This window comes from Leptidea sinapis, chromosome 2 (assembly GCF_905404315.1).
Source record: "Leptidea sinapis chromosome 2, ilLepSina1.1, whole genome shotgun sequence".
Classification (NCBI taxonomy): domain Eukaryota; kingdom Metazoa; phylum Arthropoda; class Insecta; order Lepidoptera; family Pieridae; genus Leptidea; species Leptidea sinapis.
In genome coordinates this window covers 21980621-22002074 of record NC_066266.1, presented here as the reverse complement: position 1 = coordinate 22002074, position 21454 = coordinate 21980621, and the positions used below count along the sequence as shown (strand labels likewise).

The 21454-nt window shown below is 36.9% G+C and overlaps 1 pseudogene; it reads right to left on the bottom strand.

The window, feature by feature from the left end:
• Window positions 1-14606: 14606 nt before the first annotated feature.
• On the bottom strand, window positions 14607-20931 carry LOC126973691 (uncharacterized; annotated as a pseudogene).
• Between the last annotated feature and the right edge of the window lie 523 nt (window positions 20932-21454).

Below are 21454 nucleotides of genomic sequence, written 5' to 3'. Positions count from 1 at the left end.
AGCGAAAACGCAAAGAAGGGTGAATCAATATGTTACGAGGCCACCATTAGAGCAGCGAATATGAAATGAGCTAATACAATTACTCAACAGAGATTTAAGGTAATCAAGTAGTTTTCCACTAGATTTAACTATTATTGCAATCTGCCTGTAAGTGGTAATATAAGAAGTTAAGATGAAGACTAGTTTGGCCAATATTCAACAAATTGTATTCTAATAAATCATAAAAAATTGTGTATAATCATGTAAACACAAATAATATTATTTCTTTTGTTGCAGATAAAGACAGAGTTTTTTGTACAAATCTGATAAAAAAGGACTAAATTTTTTCAAATATATTTTTCAAATTATTATTTAATTCTTTTAATTCGTCCAGGAAGCCTGCTAAGATATCCCTTTTATCTTCTTCAAGGCGAAGCATTTGTTTCTTTAAGTCGGTCTGTGACACACGTAGTCGTCTGTGGGACCGCCTTGATGCTGTAAAATTTAGGTAGAAAATAAATAATACCTTTTTATTACCTTGAATATTGTGTACTTGTGGATGAATATCAGGAGAAGCTTCAAGGGTCTCTTTGGTAGTGGAGGTGTTTGATAGGCTTTCACTAATTGGTATTGGTGTAGGCTGTTCTAAAGGCTGCAAATGGTTCTGCAGTCGTCTGCGCGGCGGCCCGAACAACCATTTCTTCAGGCAATGTCTGTGCACCACAGCGTGAACCAAAAATAACATTAGTTTGTAATTTTATTATTTTAATTGAACACTTGTTTTATCCAAGTGCAAAACTCTAGTTTAACTTTTCTTGTAAATCGGAACTATTTCAATTTCGAATATTTTTTGAAACGTTGCAAGCTTCTTAGTAATAAAAAAAGCAATTGGCGGGAAGCTATTTGTCAATTGTTTTTATCACACATCAAAGTTCTACGTAAGCAACGAAAATGGAATTACGTCGAAATGATTTTAGAGGGATGATTTTTTATGATTTTAGAAGTGCTCTCTTTCCACAAGACAGTGCCGCTATATATATATATATATATATATATTATATGTTTTTTTTTGTCTGTTACTAGTATAGTATTATCTCAGTATGTGAATTTTGTAATTCTTTTTGATATAAATAAAGATTCTGAAACCTGAACTCATTTCATTCAAATAATTGCAACTAGACTTCAGGGCCAGCGTACCACGCCCTTGTTTGACTCCAAAACCGGCCATGTTGCGACTATTCCTCATAAGGGAGATAGAACGGTTAATGCAGAATGGTATGCTAGCATTTCTTTGCCACAGGTCGTTTCTAAACTCCGTAAAGAGAACTGCAACCGCCGCATCATCCTCCATCACGACAATGCGAGTTCTCACACCGCGCACAGAACTAAAGAGTTTTTAGAGCAAGAAAACATAGAATTATTAGACCATCCGAAGTACAGGCCCGACCTTAGCCCTAATGATTTCTATACTTTCCCTAAAATAAATAATAAATTGCGTGGTCAGAGATTTTTATCACCCGAAGAAGCTGTGGACGCCTACAAAACGGCCATTTTGGAGACCCCTACTTCCGAATGGAATGGTTGCTTCAATGATTGGTTCCATCGTTGATCGTATGGAAAAATTGTCAAATTTCGCGGAGAATACTTCGAAAAACAATAAATACATTTTTAAATAGTAATGTTGTGTCACTTCCTTGAAAAAGTGGTAATGTTGTTGATGGAGGATTATTTAAACGCGGGACACTCCCTCTATATGGATTACTTTTATAACAGTATCAATTTGGCAGATAATCTTTTTGAAAAGCGAACCTACTTGACAGGTACGCTTAGGGCCCTTTCACACCAAACGAACCCGAATCAATCAGAATCACTCCGAATCAAGTTGAATCTGATTGACCAAAATTCGGCTTCGAGCGCTCCGTTTAAATGTGAAGGGATTCTTTTCCCCCCTTCAGACCGGACGAGTCTGGTTCAATCAGGTTTGATTCGAGGTCGCACTTGATTCAACCTGTCAGATTCCTCGTCCGGTCAGTCTTGAATCAACAACCATACGAGATGGACGTGGAGTTATTAATTTTAAAAGTTAAAGAAAATAGTACGATTTATGACGCCAGTGATAAAAATCACAGCAACAGAAATCTCATATGTTCTGTGTGGAGGAAAATTGCCGAAGAATTAAACATTCCAGGTAAGAATTATATTGTACTCAGTAATAATAATCATTATTTCTATGTTAGATCATATGCCCGTATTGATTGTATTTTGCAATATTTGAGTTTGTCGGCTATAAATGAATAGGAATTGTACAACAAACACCACACTGTGTATCACAAATATTTTAATAAATTAAATAGAAAATCATTTACTAATTTTTTATTAAGTAAAGTAAGTAAAAATAGTTTTCAAGTAAATACAGTAGGTAATTTCAATTTTGCCAAGGTATAAATCCTGCAGGCTGAAGAAAATACTCTTTCAGGTGGTTTCTTGTTGTGATTGCTTCATTTGTTCCTCTTCTCTGAGTGGTAGGTGGGAGGGATTGGCTATTTTCTTCATTCGAAGAGAAAGTTCTTGATCCAACATAACATCTCTAGGGCTTTGTTGTTTTTTAATGAAATTATGCAAAACGCAGGCACACTTTATAGTCATATCTGTTTGGATGACATCAGTTTTAATGGATACCTGCAAAACTTCAAACTTCTTTGTAAGAATTCCAAAAGCACATTCTACAGATTTTCGAGCGCGAGACAGTCTGCAATTGAAATTTCTTTTACTGAAATCTAGATCCCGTCGTGGAAAAGGTCTCATTACATTTTTTTGGAGACGGAAAGCTTCATCGCCAACTAGGTACATCTCTGTTTCGTACTGAGAACCTGGCAATGAGAACTGGCCTTCTGGTACGTTCAATTGGCGAGCGTTGTAACTTTTCCCCATTGCAGATTGTGTGAATACCGTACTATCATTTTCCTTTCCATAAGCACTAACTTCGATCATTGTAAAGCAAGCGTTAGAATCAGCAACAGCAAGCAAAACAACGGAATGAAAATCCTTGTAGCAATAAAAAAGTGACCCAGTTTTTGGTGGGCGTTGTATACGGCAATGTTTGCCATCAATGCTTCCTATACAGTTCGGCATATTCCACTTCTCGTGATAGTCTTTTGCTATTTTCATCCATTCATCACGACTAGGAACACTCCCCGTGATAAATGCGTTAGAAGATGCAGAGAGAACCCACATCTCTACGCAATGCTAGAGAATCGAGCCGATCGGAGATGACTTGATCGTCGATGATTCGAGCCGCTCTTCGTTGTATGCGGTCAAATGGAAGAAGCTGGTACTGGGGAGCACCCGCCCAGAGGTGAGAACAGTACTCCATGTGAGGCCGAATTTGCGCCTGCGCGTGATGTACTGTCTCGCCTTACTGAGTACACCAAGCTTTTTAGAGGCCAGTTTGGCCTTCTCTTCCAAGTGACCACAGAACTGAACGTCGCTTGATATATCGACGCCAAGTATACCAATACAGGCTGTGGCAGTTAGAGGAGTGATCTCGAATCGAGGAAATCGACAAAGGGAGACTTTTTAGTGGTGAACGCACAAACTTGTGTCTTCTTGCGGTTGAATTGGACCAAATTTTGTCGGCCCCATTCCGAGACTTTGCAAAGCATAGTCTCAATTTCAGACACAAGTTTGTTCCGGTTCTCGTCGACGCTATCCCGGGACATGTTGGCACGGCCGGTGTAGGAAGCATACCCTGTGCTGTCGTCTGCATAGCAATGAATATTGCTGATTTGCAGCATATCATTGATATGCAGAAGAAACACAGCCTTGCGGGACACCAGCGTTTATGGGTTTTAAGTCGGAGCATGCACCGTTGATAACAATCTTGATGCTCCGATCAGCCAAAAAGCTAGTGAGCTAGTGAGTGTGCAAATGCACAACTTCTCGGGAAGCCCATAGGATGGCAGTTTCGCTATAAGCGCTTTATGCTACACCCGATCAAAGGCCTTCGCTATGTCCAAACTCACCGCCAACGCCTCTCCCTTCGACTCAACCTTTATGGGTGAGGTACGCAAGAAGATCACCAGCTGAGTGACCCTGACGGAAACCATACTGGCAGTTGCTGATCAGCTGGTGCCCCTCTAGGTATCCCAAAGGCTGGCGGTTGAAGATCGACTCCATTACTTTGGAGAAAATGGAGGTAATGGCAATGGGGCGGTAGTTGGACGGATCTGAGCGTACACCTTTGAGGGATCGGGTGCACTAGAGCCGCCTTCCATAATTTCGGGACTACGTGTGATGAGTAGGAGAGCCGAAAAAGACGGATAAGGACCGGCGCCAGTTCCGGAGCACATGTCCGCAGCACTATCGGGGGAATGCCATCGGGCCCGCTCGATTTGTGAATGTCCAAGGTGAGAAGCGCCTTAAGCACGGCACCATGCCGGATTTTTACCTCCGGCATATATGAATCGCACCGCGGAATATGCGGTGGAGGTGCACCTTGGTCATCCAGAGTCGAGTTGGACGCGAAGAGGGAGCCCAGGATATCAGCTTTCTCTTTCGCGTCATGGTCCAGCGAGTCATCATCCCTGTGCAGTGGCGGAGTGGCTGGCTGACAGAAGTTTCCTTGGACAGCCTTGGCGAGCGACCAGAACGCACGAGTTCCCGAGGGAAGGCGCCAATTCTGCCAATGTGCTTCGACGTCGCGTCAGCAATAACTCTTTTGAAAGACCTGGAGGCATGATTGAAGTGTTTTTTAAGTTCGCTGGAATTCACATCCTTAGATACCACCGCATTGACCCAAGCCTGATAGCACTCCTGCTTTCGGTGAGAGGCCATTTTGCAGGAGCGATCACCGATAGGCACAGAGGAGGATGGAATGAAGAGTTCCATACCTTGCAGTACCACATCAGCAACAGCGTCAGCAGCGGCGTGATGGTAGGATGCAAAAAAGCACCGCATCTCGTCCCACTCTGCTGACCTATAGTGCCACACGCGGCGACAGCCTAAGAAGCGGGGCCGTGTTAGGCGCGTGATCGGCACGGTGCTCCGGATCAGGCAGTGGTCCGGCGATCCCAGAGGAGGGTCAACGGAAACTAGGTAGCCGTCCGGATGTGAGGTCAACAGAAGGTCCAACAGTGAAGGTGTATAATCTTGCACATCTGGGATTCTCGTTGGCGCAATAACCAGTTGCGTCAGACCATATGCTAAGGCGAAGTCGTGAACAGATCTCCCTGCATGATCGGTGGTACGTGAGCCTAGCCATTCGGTCTGGTGGGCGTTAAAATCGCCAAGAAAACTCAGGCGTTGAGAACAGACAAATTATACCCCGGGTAGGAAAGGTAAGATGAATCAGCCAGGGAGGATATCTGTGTCTCGGTTAAAAAGAGCAGGGCCGGCTTCGCCGTCTCCAGGTGAAAGTGTACGGCATTTAAATTTGAGCGAAGCCCCCTGATGTTGCAAATGTCCACAGCGAGTGTGGAGGAGGGTGGTTTGAGCCTCCTGCTCTGTTTGCCCCGAGTCAGCGCAGATTTGCCCCCTCCAGAATACGCGGGGCAGCCTGGGCAACCACTGTTAGGTACCGGGCCTAATTGTGGACGCCCAGGGACGTATTCTCCAGGGCTGCATAGCCTGGTACCGTCCCGGAGTAGGCTCTTTTTAGTCTGTGCTGCCATTTGTATTTGGGAGGGGGAGTGTAGGCCTCCGGATACCCCACTCACCGGACGAAACACAGCGGCATAGCCGCTATTTCACGCCGGTTTCGAGTGGGGGAGTGGTATTTCTCCGGGCGTGCCGGCCCAATTCGGTTGAGAAAAACAAAACATATTGTTTAAAACAACACCTTTCTTTAATGAAATTTCGTTTCTGTCTGTTTTGGGGAAATTTGATATAAATTATGTCCTTAATATGGATGAACTATTAAGTGCCTTGGTTACTTGTTTGAGGCACTTTCACACAGTTGGCTGTGCCATAGGGCCATCGATATTTAGTCCTACTGCTCCCTGATAGTTACCTCTCCCATAAAATGCAATCGCAGTTAGGATCTATAAGTATAAATTGTTGCTGGTTGGAATATTAACACAGAAATATTTTCAACAGAAAATTGTCCACAGGTCATAATTTTTATGGTTGATAGAAGAAAAAATAATTTTTGTGGTTGATAGAAGAAGCAATTTTGATGAAAATGTAAAAGCAAAGATTTTTAATAGTTTTCAATTAGAATGATATTGTTATTATAGATGTTTTCTTTTAATATAAAAATGAAATTGTCACATATTGTGATTAAATGGTCCTTAGAAATTTTGACAATTTAAATAATAGAATCCCGTAGAAGGTATTAGATATTTATTTTTACCCAAAAATAAAGGAAAAACTAAGAGGTATGTAAATTAAAATGTTTATAATAATAATAATAATAAATCTTTTATTACAGTTAACAAAACAAAAATTTACTTACTAGCTAATACACATACCATTAAACATTTTAATTAATTAACTTATCTTACATAACTATATTATTAACTTAATTATTTGCAGTAACTTTTAAACAGTCTGTGTCCTCTTTATGTTAACTGTTTGTCCTTCGACAAAGGCCTCCTCCAAGGTCTTCCATTCTTTCCGGTTCCTTTGTTATTCTAGTCCATAGTGGTCCTCCTATCTGTTTCAGTTCATTCTCCCATCGTATGAACTGTCTTCCTCTATTCCTCTTATCTCCTCTGTGTTTAATAAAAATGTTTATAAAATATATCAATAACTTAATATTAAATGTATAAATATTAAACATAACAATGGCGTTTAATTAATACCTACCAATAAATTAATCTTTTACAATTAGGATTTAACTATCGAGGTCCTATACAGTGTGTTTTTTTAAGTCGGACAGTATGGGGAAATCCTAAAGTATAAGAGATACAGGGAAACTGTCTTAGGAAACATGAGGTACTTATTTGTGAAAAAAGAATTGGTATAGTCAAAATTTTGGTCAAGTGTGAGCTGTCCCTAAAAATGATTAATTTTGATGAATTTTTTTTGACGCACATCTACTCAGTTTCATGAGATCATTTTACTGTATGGGAAGAAAAAAATCGGGACAGCAGAAGTTAGGTTAATTTAATAAAATAATTTTACATTAAAGTAAATGTTCAAAGTGGGTTCCCTCTTGTCGAATGCAGGCACGAGCGCGTTTCAGAACACCTCTGGTAGCTTTAGGCAAGGCGTTGTGATGTATGTTGTTCAAATGATAATGCACTGTGTCTTTTAACTCTTGTACCGAGTTGTAAGTATCTGCATAAATTCGACCTTTAAGGTACCTACCCCCAAATGAAAAAATCCAACGGTGTTAAATCGGGTGAACGTGGTGGCCATTTAATAGAGCCATTACATATAAATTTGTAAAGCGGCACAAAGCAGTCATAAGTTTTCAATAACTGCTGAAGTGAGCGCGGGATGTCTTGAGCATTCTTATAAATATCCAAGAGGCAGTCTATCAATGTAAATCTTTGAATATTATATTGGGGACAGTCAAAGGAAGTGTGATCAAGAGTTAGGATGGATAAATTACAGAATTGACAAGTTGGAGAATCTTAAACACCGATCCTAAATAAACCAGCACCACTACGAGAATGTCCCAGACGTAACCGACAAATTGTGGTATAAAATTTTCTGTGTAAGTATTTTTTCTTTTTAACAAGCCAGGGAGGAGAGATTTCGTTTTTAATGTCGGCTAACCATTTGCCCATTGTTTGAACAACTTGTTGCCAATAATTCTGAAAGTCTTGCAAGAATGTACCTTTAAAATGAGACAGTACATCTGTGTGTGGTATGGGAATGTTCAAAGCAGTATGTATCTGATTACTATTCACAATAGATTTAGCAAGATAATCAGCTTGTTCATTTCCTTCCACGACTATGTGTGAAGGAGTCCAGAATAAAACAATATCTTTTGTTAGGGATAAGCATTGATATTTGTCTCTAATATTGTAAATGATGAAATTAGTTGTAACATTACATTTAGGATATTGTAAAGCTTTTAAAACACTCATGCTATCTGTTATATCGATCCAATTATTATATGAATGTTCTCCAATATATTCTAGAGCAGCATATATGGCAGCACATTCTGCTGTGTATATACTAGCCAAGGTATTTAACCTATGACCAAACCCACTCCGCATTTGTATGTCATAAACTGCCATAGAGACAGCAGTATTACTTTTAGATCCATCGGTATATAGTTGGTTATAATTTTGCCACTCTGACAGCATACTATATACATCTTCCTTATATTTTAAAGATTCATTAATAATTATTTTAATAGGTGTATATTTTGAATTATAAGAATTTAAATAACATGGCCAAAGAATACTAGAAAATAGATTATGATCACAAGAAAAATGTAACAAATCAGAGATGCCTTCTACTTGATAGTAGGAATTATTGTCAGTTCGGTTAATATAGTCCTGTATCTATAATAGGAGTGGATGATTATTCATAGAAGTTAATTTGAGAAAGAATTTTGTTTGTAGATATTTGAATCTAAGAGCTAGTGGGGGAATATTACATTCTACTTGTAATGATATAATAGGAGTAGACCTAAAAGCGCCTGTTATGATCCTTAAGCATTTATTTTGATTTTTTCTAATTTATTCACTTATGTAATTACTCCACCATAACAAAAGAAGGCATACTGAATATGGCTACGGACTAATGACTTATATAGTGTTAGCAAGATGCGTGGGTCTGCACCTCAATATGTACCAGCTAATGATTTCAGAATATTGCAGGCCTTTACAACTCGATTTTCTAATATTTCGACATATTTGTGCCTACTAAAATTACTTAAAAACGTAACTCCTAAAAACTTTATGGAATTATCTATTGAAATTTCCTGAGTACCATAGAATATTTTTGAGTCTCTTATTCTTATAGAATGCTTTGAAAATATTACTACTTTGCTTTTGTCAATACTGACCTCAAGACTAAGATATTGAAAATAAAGCTCCAATTTTTTGAGTGCTACATTAAGATCTAACACAACATTTGATAAATTAAGTCCTGAACTATTACACTACTAGATCATCAGCAAATTGGAGGTTAGAAACTCTATTACCCAAGACAATATTTATTTGATTAATCTAGATTATAAACAGCAATGGACTCAAAATTCCGCCCTGCGATACGCCTCTATATGAATATCAAGGACCTATTAATTGGTTATTGACTCTAACATAAAGTTTACGACCATGCAAGAAATTGAATATCCAACCAACTATTTTTTCAGGGACATTTAAGGATAGAAGAATGGATGATAATTGTTCTAAATCAACATTATTAAATGCTCCTACAACATCCAAAAAAACACCAGCCAATATCTTATTGTCAATCTGGGCACTATGGATGTCAAGACATAAATGCCGTATACTCTCACAAGCAGAACGACCACATCGAAATCCAAATTGATTATTAGGTAAGAGGTTGTTACTTTCAATGTAAAATATTAATCTCTGTTTTATTAATTGTTCAAAAATTTTACTAACACACGAGCTTAGTGTGATAGGACGATATGAATCAGCTGAACTAGAATCTTTCCCATGCTTTAAAATTGGAATTAGACAGTCTGTTTTCCATTCATCTGGAATAGTAGAGTTCTTCCATAGGAGATTTAATATTTTTAGAAACTTTTTTAAGTTAGAAGAGTTTAGGAGTTTAAACATTTAATAGGAGAGCCAATCCAAACCGCATGCAGAGTCCTTTCTTGATGATAGACCATCTTTTAATTCTTCAATAGTAAAAGGGGCAATCATAAAAGAGTTGGTGCTATTTAAAGGATGATTATTGTGAATATTTGTCAAATTTGGAACTATATCTGGAGTATATTTGTGTAAAAAGTTGGATATCCAATTATTGCTAGAGAAACAATTATTATTAGAATATAAGTTCTTAAATTTCCTCATTTTTGTCCAAATCTGTTTCATTGGCGTTAACCTATTTATGGTGGAGCAAAAATCTGTCCAGGATTTACGACGTTCAAGTCTTAATATACATTTTTTCTTTGCTTGGGATTTCAAGAATCCTGAGCGGCACTGCATTGAAATGTGCAAGTCTTAATTACCATCAGCTGTTGAACGTCCTGCTCCTCTCATCCCTTACTGTCATAAGTAAAAATTCGGTATTATAATAATATTTTAATTTGAGAGTCAACTCCACAAAATGTGGGATAAGGGCTTATAAGGATAAAAATTAAGATTTTTACTATTTTATATAAGACTTTCACGAGACTAGTTTCAGAGTAAGTGATCTTGTCAAAATCGATTCAAATGCAGAGACATCGATTCGAATCAATAAATGTCAATAGTACCTACTATATAATCAACCGCAACAATCAAAGAAATTGATGGCTTTATTTTGGTCACTGCCATTTACAGGATAATCTATATTATAATGTTGTATTCAATTTTTAATAGAATGCCCTGTTCAAATAATTGATTCCGATGGCCATACTATGGCAAAAATTAAGTAAATATATGTATATTAATTTCATTTGACGCATGAGAGAAACCTAGGCGGCAAAACAACAATCTCAAAGTAAAGTGTAACTTACAACAGGAGAGTATGTTTGATTAAAGTCCACTTCTTCTTTCTGGGAGAAACCCTTTGTTACTAAACTAGCCCTATATCTCACTTTGTTATCACTATCAAATTTCTGTTATAAAAACCCACTTGCACCGAACTCTCTGCTTTCTTTCCACTATTTCCCAAGCCTGGTATTCTTCAAAAGCCTTGAGCTCCTGTTCCATTGCGTGTTCCCACATATCTTTATCGGTCTCTTTTATCACCTCCTCATATGTTTTTTCACCATCCAAGTACTTCTGCTTGTCAGTAATGCTGAGATTTGAAACTCCATACCTCTCTACTGGTTTTCTTAAGAGTTTGTTTGGTAATTCAGGAACTTAAACTGCCCTTGAATCATTGTCTTCTCACATAATGTATGGTATGAGTTTTCTGATGTTGAGCTCGAATAAGATGTGTCAGGAACATAGGTAGGATCGATTGGGTGTAAAAATGTCCTGCCATCAAGATGGCAGGTGACTCACAAGTGATTCTTCATCGAGTGATTGTGAATCTCCTGTACATCAGTCATTTCCTTCCCTACTATCTGAGATGTCTTCTTTTTCCAGAATAATCACATTACTGCTCATAGTTATTTGCCTTGTTTCCAAGTTGTATAATCTGTATCCTTTAATGTTATCTGGATAATCAACTAAGATACATTTGACTGCCTTATTAACCACCATAAGTTTTTTTCTATTAGTACGTGCACCATGACAGAACTACCAAACACTAACTCATCTAACATGGCTCAGGTTAGGCTTTCTGCCTAATCATTTCTCAAGTAGTGACATATTTCCTAATCTTGAGGCTTGCTATTTCTTAAGTAAGCTTCTGCCCAAAACGTTCAACCAGTGTTCTATTGAGGCGCTCAAAGAGACCATTTTGGTCTGAGATGTAAAAATTAGTCTTTTGATGAACAATCCCTTCAGACGTCAGATATTTCTCCATCTCCTTTAAACAAAATTCACCACCTTTGTCTGTTTTTAGTAGTTTAATTTTGTTTCCAGTTTGATAACTTTAAAGTACTTCATTGCTCGATTCTTCTCTTTCAAACAATACGAGGGGCACACTGAAATAATCGGGAATTGAATATTCATGATTGAGTTACAATAAAACCTTTTTTATAATTTGAATACTGGCCTCTTAGAATCTTAATAACATTCATACAATTAAAAAAAAATTCAAAACCAAAAACTATGTTGGTTTAAAGTTGACAAGTCCTTAACGGAAATGGAGCACACGCGTGAACATTTCCGTGCCATAATTTATCACAATTTTCGTAGCGGTTTATCTCAAGATAAATGTCTCAGCGAACTTGTTTCGATTTATGATGGTGAAGCACCGAGTCAAACGACAATATACCGCTGGTATGCCGAGTTCCGACGCGGTCGTGAGTCGCTCAGCACTCTTTCTTCTGCAGGTCGACCAAGAACAGCGGTCACGCCTGAAAACATCGCATATGTTCGAACTATTATATTAGATGACCGTCATGTGATATTCGAGCAGATTAAGGCTGTTATCAGAATCAGATTGAGTGCAATTCAGTCGATATTACATAACGAGCTGTGTGTAAGAAAGCTAGTTTCCCGCTGGGTTCCCCACAATTTGTCCGAAGAGCAAAAGGCGGCTCGTGTGGATTGATGCCGGAATACTCTGCAACGCTTCAACGGAGGGAAGTCAAATGCCGTTTATAATATCGTCTCAGGTGACGAATCATGGATTTATTCATACGAACCTGAAAGAAAGTCAGCAGTTTGGGTCTTCGAAGACGAGGTCAAACCAACGAAAGTTGTTCGCTCCCGCAGCGTGCCAAAGAAAATGGTCGATACGTTTGTCTCCAAAAAGAGACATGTTGCTACAATTCGTTTACAGGAACGCAGAACGGTTACCGCTAAGTGGTATATCACGGTTTATTTGCCACAAATGATAGCTGAACTCTGTAAAAATAACCCGAAACGTCGCATCATCTTACATCATGATAATGCGAGCTCCCATACGGCTTGGAAGACAAATGATATTTTGAAGCAGGAAAACGTTGAGCTGACAGGCCATTCTCTGTACAGTCCTGACCTGAGTCCAAACGATTTCTTTACATTCCCTAGAATGAAAGATTTATTACGCGGTCAACGGTTCGAAGACCCCGAAGCAGCTGTGGAAGCGTACAAATTAGCCATTTTGTCAACATCAACTTAAACTGGAATTACTGTTTTAATGATTGTTTTGCACGAATGGAAAAGTGCATTAAAATGAACGGAGAATTCTCCGAAAAACAATAAAATATAATTTAGCTATACCGTGCATGTGGTTTTTCTTATTCCCGATTATTTCAGTGTGCCCCTCGTATACACTTGACATTCCACTGGCATTCATCCACAAAAAGAATAAAGTATTTTGCTTGACTGATAGATTTGATCTCCATGGGTCCACATAAATCCGAGTGCACAACCTCTAGCAAGTGTTTCACTAAGATTCAGTAAAAGTCCTCAGTTCCCAAAAAATGGGGGGTCTATTAAACATATCTTGCATAAGTGAAATAGATATGAGTACTGACTCATATTTAACCTGTGTTCTAGATTTTGCTTCGGTCAATAATTCCTCTTGGTAGTAAGGAGATTTAAATGTCCGTTTAAGCAATATTACCAGCTCATTCCAATTACTTAAGAATTCTCTATTTGCATGAAACCAAATAACGCATTATCCTATAAAATCATCATCAGTCGCGTTCCTAGCCTCCTTAAGTTCCTCAACCCGTTCAATGAAAGCATTCACGCTAAATTTATTGTCAACATAAAAAATGGACACCCCATTGACTTCTCCATTTCATCCAGTCTCATTAAATGTAGTGGAATCGAATAATCTAATATTTCGTTTTTTTCTATGAAAAGTTGGGACTTTCAAAGTCCCTTTGCGCAAAACATAACCTTTTGTGTTCTAAAGAATTTTTCAAATTATCTGATCCTCTTCTGAAAACACTTCGTGCATTACCTCAGACGTAGATGCCATAGGCTTCCATCGTATTTCCTTCCTCTAATAGATTTAAATTTTTTTTACTATCCTCACCTACAGAGTTATGTAACGCCTCTCTCATTTCCGGGGTTATTTCCTCCCCGTCCAGTATGTCCTCTTTGCCCTCTAAATCCTTTAAAGTTATAACAGCCTTACCTAATAGTATGTCTCGTCTATGTCTGTCTTCCTCTTCCTTAAGCGCGACCATATTATCTAAATAAATGTATAATTTTAGTCTCGGGGTGGATTGCAAATAGCGCGAATAGCCTTCTTCTGCAGCACAAAGATGTTATTTATATCGGCTACACTGCCCCATATCAATATACCTTCCCTTCGGTAAAGGGTATCGGGCAATATCAGGTACTCCTATGTTAAGATATATATCCTCTCATATTTCACTTTCACGTGTAAAAGGGAGTCTCACTGGACTGCATCTGGGTGGTCCAGGTGTTGGACTTCCTCGATTTTGAAAAATATTGCATATTCATCTTCCAACCCCGCTTGTACCTCCTAAAAGATTGCTACGCTATCTTCGCCCTCATTCTCGTCTAAGAAGCCGTGTGGATATTCAGAACGCCGAACATACACTCCAGCTCCTTATCTAAATCTTCGGTTGCGACCTTAGGCCCGGCGCCCATTATCGGCATCGGCAAGGAAAAGGATCCTTCGGCATCCTACATGCAAGCGCACACTATCGGCAATTGTGCTTTGGCATGCTGCAACGTTCTTAGGGATGACGAGGCGTCCTTAAGGATGCCGCACCGTCCTGTAGCTTCCGAAGCGTCTCAATATCGTATTTCTCATCATAACAGTCTCAGAGTTGTTACAAGCTAGCTGTCTGAATTGTATTTAATATGGTGGACTGGGATCTAGTGTTCATAGCAACTCTTGCTGAAGAAGAAGAGAAATCTAATCAATCAAGAAGATTTTGGGTGAACAACCTTTGGAAGCAACGATATAATATGTCCGGTGAATTCAACAATTTATTCAATGATTTGCGTTATGACGTTAGAAAATTTTATGATTATTATAGAATGAGTTATGAAAATTTTGAAAGTCTGGTTCATTTGCTTCGACCTTACGAGAAAAAACAATCAAGATTTCGCTCACCTATACCTGTTGAAGAAAGATTGTCTGTGTGCTTGAGGTGAGTAATAAAAAATACTTTAATAAGTTTAATGATATTTATTATTTTTTAACTCACATATACTCGTACAGTTATGATTCGAATGGTGACTTCAGATCGCAGACTGCATTACTATTTCGTCAGAATCTATATTTCTTGCTGCGCCGGTCATAGGACAGTCGTCGTGGAGCGATTTTTGTTGACATTCGAATCATATCTTTATTTTTAATCACATTAGCTTTGCTGCAGGTAAAAAATAATAAGTTAAAAAAAATTACAAATTCTGGTAATTATTGGTTTCAATATTCTGGTAATCACTGGGTTCAATGTTTTCGTCTTGGCATCTAAGTATGGGTGTCGGTGTATATGTCAATGTTGATTGTATGTTGTCCTCGTTATTTACGGATGTTGCTTAGGGTGTGTAATAAGAAAAATCGTCCATTGTGTAGTTTGATTGATTCACAGGAGGTTTTTGTTTCAATGTGGATGGTTCATAAATAGATCTTGTAGTTTCAATATTCTGTGGTGCTTCTGATAGTTCTGAATATTCGATTTCTGCCTTATTAACAAGAAGCAATACATCTCTTTTCACTTGAAGTTGCAACTTTTTCGGTAAAGATTTTACCGTTGCAGACCAGGGATGTTGCGAACATTCGCATCTGCATCCGCAAATGCGGAACATCCGCATTGTTTTGGACATCTGCATCTGCTTCCGCATCCGCATTAATCAATGCGAATGTTCATGCGGATGCGAATATTATACAAGTAGCGACAAGAAAGAAATTGGGCGGGGCCGGTGATTGACGCGTGCCGGTCGCACGTGACAATAACCAATGGGAGCGAAGAAATTAGTGACAAGATTCGACACGTTTGTTTGTTTTCGCTAGTGCATCATTTGTTTGTTCCTTTCCTTGCAAGTGGAAGTGAATAAATACGTGTTTGTTTGCGTTGTGAAGTGAAAGTGAACTACTTATCGTATCATAAAGATAAATAGGTATTTTTAATGTTATTGTGATACAGTGTGTAAATAAGAAGAGTTTACAAGAAAACTTTATATTATTTAAGACTAATATCCATAAGATCACAGGGTAACTTCTATTATATTACGCCGGTAATACGTTTTATTGTAGGAAAAAATATCGTTTTATGACGAAATTCGTTATTTTTCCAGTGTGATTCCCGTTATTGATAGTTTATCTATCTAACTATTTAGTCAACAATGTCACCACCGACCAAAAGTAATGTATGGGATTATTTTGAACCAAATAAAGAAGACCAGGATAAAGCTGATTGTAAAATATGCAAAAAAAGCTACTCTCGCAAGGGCCGCACCACGTCGTCTTTAAAAAACCATCTTAAGTCGATGCACTCAGAAGAATTTTCTACATTTGAGAACATTAGTAAAGAAAAAAAATTACAACAGATGAAATCTGACGCAAGTAAGTTTCATAATTAATAGTTTTAATTAATTAATATTTACTTGAGGCATTGTTTGGTTAGTTTAATAAAAGAATAGTTTTAGTTGTGGTTTATTGGCTAAGTTTCCACTCAATATTATAGTTATTTGCTGTCATATAAAACGTCAGTTGTAAAAAGACTAATATATGTAATTCATTTATCTACTTTTTTATTGTTTCAAAATAAAACAACCTGTACATAAATGTATATTTTTAATATGATATTAAAATATGAATAGTGAATTACTTAACTCAAAAACTATTCGGCTGATTGCAAAAATTTTATCACTATCAAAAAGTGTACCTTTTCTTTTTAGTGTAGTTTAGCTTCACGCTATATTTAATGTTAATGCCAGAAAACATTAGGGATCCTTCCTTCTTATAAATATTTATAAGGAATAAACTCCTTTTATTTTTATTTTTTGCAATATAAGTTGGACATTTGATAGAAAGGTTTTCTGGTGTTTTAAAATGTCCTCACTTTTTAATTACTTTTAAGTAAATAGTTTTTTACAACGAAAATTTTTATTTATTTGTGTATTTTTCAGATAAAGTTACCACTCCTCTGCAAGAATCAAAGAAACAACTTTCATTAGAGGAAATGGTTCTAAAAGAAAAGAAGTGGGACGTCAATAACTTGAATTCTAAAAAAATTGATAAACTCATTGGAGAAATGATTGCACTTCAAAATTTGCCGTTTAATTTTGTTGAAGGGCTAGGTTTTCGTAGACTGATGCAAGAATTAGCACCAAGATATAACTTTAGGGGACGCAATTTTTTTACAGATTTTGTATGCAAGGAATTATATAGCAAAGTGGCTCAAAAAGTTAAAGGATTAATCGAAAATTTTGATAACATGTCGTTTACGTCTGACATTTGGTCGGATCCTAGCTCAAACGCTTCTTTGCTTAGCCTGACTTGCCATGGAATTGCAGAAAACTTTGATAGATCATCGATAATATTGAAATGTGAGACATTTGACGGCCGTCGCACTGGTGACATAGTTGCTGAAAAATTCAGTAACATGCTTTCTGAATGGAACATTAAAAAACAACAACTGCATTGCCTAATCAGAGATGAAGGGTCTAATATGAAACGAGCCGCGCGATTAGCAGCATTAAATGATATAGACTGTACTGTTCACAAGATACAACTGGCTATCCGTAGTTGTTTAGGTTCTCAAGAAAACATAAAAATACTAAAACAAAAATGTAAGAGAATTACGACCCATTTCAATCACTCTACCATTGCCCAGAAACAACTGCAATCAATTCAGGACAGACTGAATCAACCGCACCTGAAAGTGTTTCAAGATTGTGTAACACGATGGAACAGTACATTCTACATGTTCGAGCGTTTTTCAAAGATAAAGGATGCTCTGAGCCTTTACATGAATGATAATGAAATTGACCCTATTCTACCAGAAGAATGGAAAATGATTGAAAGTTTCATTCAATTACTGGGACCTTTTGAGGAAGCAACACGGGAACTGAGCAGCTCTTCTGCTCTTATTTCATCTGTGATACCGATAATACAAATGCTTGAAAAAAAAGTTGATGACTATTTATATTTAACAAGATCGCAAGAGTTTGATCCGATTCGTCAGGCTGTAACGACTTTGAAAAACGAACTTTCTACAAAGTTTTCTAGCTTGGGAGAAAACAATTTATATACCATCGCTACCTACTTAGATCCTCGCTATAAGCACAAATTTTTCACACCGGTGACTGAAGAAAAGATTAAAGATGACATTTTAAAAATGATAAATATTGAGAATGACAATTTTGAATCAGTTAATACCAATGCCAAAAGGGCTAAAATAACTGATTGCATGGAAAATGAAACAGAACAACTAGGACCAGGGACTTCAGGTTTCAACAAAAAGCCATGCTTAAAAAACGACCTGGCTATGATGTTAGATTCGTCGAGTGAAGACGAAAGTCAAGATGAGCCAGAAAATAGTAGCGTTGAAGCTGTATTAAAAAAAGAGTTACTTGCTTACCGTACTAAAAAAAGAATAAATGTGAGTGAAAATCCTTTAAACTGGTGGAGTGTACATCGAGGGGAATTCAAGGTATTATCGCCGATAGTACGAAGATTTTTATCTGCTCCACCGGGCAGTGTTCCTAGCGAACAACTATTTAGTAGCGCGGGATTAATTTACGAACCTCTGCGTAACAGACTAGAACCAGAAAAGGCGGCAATACTACTCTTCATCAAGTATAATGCTCCTATTTTTAAATTCAACTACTGATATAAAAAACAGAAGGTGTTCAGTTACATTATACATGACTTATATTTTTAACATAAAAATAAGTACTTAATTATGTTTGATTACAATAAAAATGTTAATAATTACGTTGTCATTGTTTTAATTCTTCATGGATAGACTTTATTTACATAATATCTTATACATCCGCATCCGCATCTGCATCCGCGGATGTGAGCCTGCTAAACTCCGCATCCGCATCCGTATCCGCGGATGTGAAAATATCGGCATCTGCAACATCCCTGTTGCAGACATTGATTTAAAAAATATATCTATATGATGTTCAGCTTCGTTATTTTTAGAATCTATATATTCTTTTAATATCTCAGCTGTGGTTATGTTTTGTGATCAAGGACGCGACCTTTGAGAATCTGAATGTGACATTTGTGATTGTGGCTGTGATTGAGGAGGAATCCAAGAAAGAATCTTGTGTCTCCTCGGAAGAAGAATCTAAATTAGATACCTGCGCTCTATTTTGTAAAAATGTATTCAAGAATTGGAGTTTTCTTTCGTGTTTTATAGGCCTTTGCAGAATCACCACTTTTGCTTATTCTATTTTTCATCGCTTTTCGATAGTTGTTTCTGATATTTGTCCACATCTTGGGACATTCTTGAGCTGAAAATAATATAATAAACATATAAATGAATGGTTTGTTACTTAAACGTATGTGTCCGGCACCCGCAACACAGGTGATATTATGTACAATGTTTCGTAATCCGTATTGTATGATTTAAAATATGATTATCAAAAGTGCCTAGGTATATTTATTCAAAATTTTCAAAATTATAATAATTTTTAAAAATTATTTTTATTTAAATATTTTTAATAATATTAATAGGTACCTAAGCTATATTTAAAAATAAAATGTTTCTTTTCAGGTTTTTAATAACAGGAGTCAGTTTCAAAACTTTAGCATTCAATTACCGAATGGGATTTAGTACAGTTCGTTGTATAGTCCATGAAACCTGCCGTGTAATCTGGAATATTCTTGGCCGTGTCGTTCTGCCAAAACCAACAACAGCCCGATGGAAGATAATTGCTAGAGACTTTGATGAAATATGTAATTTTCCAAATTGTATTGGTGCCATGGATGGCAAGCACTTCAAGCTACGAGCTCCAAATAATAGTGGAAGTATGTATTTTAATTATAAAAATTTTTTTAGTATCGTTCTGCTGGCTGTAGCAGATGCTAAATACAGATTTGTCACTGTCGATGTAGGTGCTTTTGGTAGAAATAACGACGGTGGTATATTAGATCATTCAAAATTGGGTTTAAAATTGCAAAACGACACATTAAATATTCCTCAAAATGTGAGCTTACGAGGAATAACTGAAGAATTACCCTATGTTTTTGTTGCTGATGAAGCATTTCCACTAACGAAAAATATAATGAGACCGTAACCTGCGAATCAATTGGCAAATATAGAGAAAAGAGTTTTTAATTACAGACTAAGTCGAGCAAGGCGTATCGTGGAGAGTGCTTTTGGCATTCTTCAATTAAGGTTTGAAATATTTCAGAGGAGAATGTAAGTGCAAGCAAAATATATTGATAACATCATTTTAGCCTGCTGTTCTTTACGTAATTACATCATTAACAATGCAACGACGGAACTTCCAAACCCACTACAGGAAAGTGACATTTTAGAAGGTTCCGTGGATAACAATGTAGTAGGCGATAACGATATTATCATGTACGAGGGTATGGTCGTTAGAGATCAATTCAAACAATATTTTAACTCTGAACATGGGTCAGTTAGTTGGCAGAATAATATTGTCAATAGATCATAAAATACTAACGATCTATAAGTCAATGTAATTAATCATTATCATATTGATGGTACTTATTATAACTCAATAAAAATAAAATGTTTTAGATGCTTACTTACGTGTTTTATTGAGTTCTTTGGAGATTTGCTCCCACGCATTATGTTTCATGTGTTGGTCACTGTAGTGACGCGATTTTATATTGTATAAACACTCATGTAGACGAACTAAATTAATAAGCTTTTCCTCCGCCATGACATTCGATGTGACAGCAAACAACCGGTACACGCAGCAGTTACTTCGATTGTGTTGTGTGAGTCAAATATGCAAATGGCAGATGCCTCCCCTCGCCCCGCAGGGCAAGCTATCCCCCGAGTGTTGCCTCGGCGCCGGCGGCGTACCGAAGGATGCATGACGATCATGAAGAATTTCAGGCAAGTGGATCATCTTCTGGCGGTGAGATGAATGAGATTACAAGTGATTCTGATGAAGATGAGATAGTTCTAAAAGATGATTTCCCACCACTTAGACGTAGTCCCCGTGAAAATGACTTTGTTATAATACTTTTTAAAATAAAAAGTGAAAAGATCTATTACGTCGGTAAAATTCTGGAAATTAAATATGATGAAGAAGATTATGATTTTTATGTATCATACTTAAAATTAAAAAGTAAGATTCAACCGAAATTTACTGATCCAAAAGAACCTGATACAGCTGGTGTTAATATTGCAGATATCAAATATATTCTGCCATTTCCCAAAATAGAAAATTCTAACAATCGACGTCAAACTATGTACTTTTTCAGATTTCCTGTTAATATCTCTCTTTTAAATTATGCGTTATTAAAGTTAAATTTTGATGTTTTTGTTAAAAAAGTCTGAAAGAAAATAATTATTGTGATACAAATAGGACATTATGACTGATTAGAATTACTATAGAAAATTTATTGTTAACAAGATCTCATTAAGATGTAGGAATTTGTTAATTAATGATAATGAAAATAATATTATAAATGTTACTTCTTCTTACTTACCAACTTGTTGTTTGTAATTGATTAGTACCTACGTAAAAACCTAATTGTTGATATCTAAGAAATTAAGGTTAATTTCATTAATGTTTACGATATTATGTACCTTTTTCACCAAAAATTACGCTTTTTGATTGTAACGTAATATAGGTACGTAAAATAGATTCCTGAGTTTTTTTTAACAAGATTTATTATAATCTAATAATTTGAATGCTTTGAT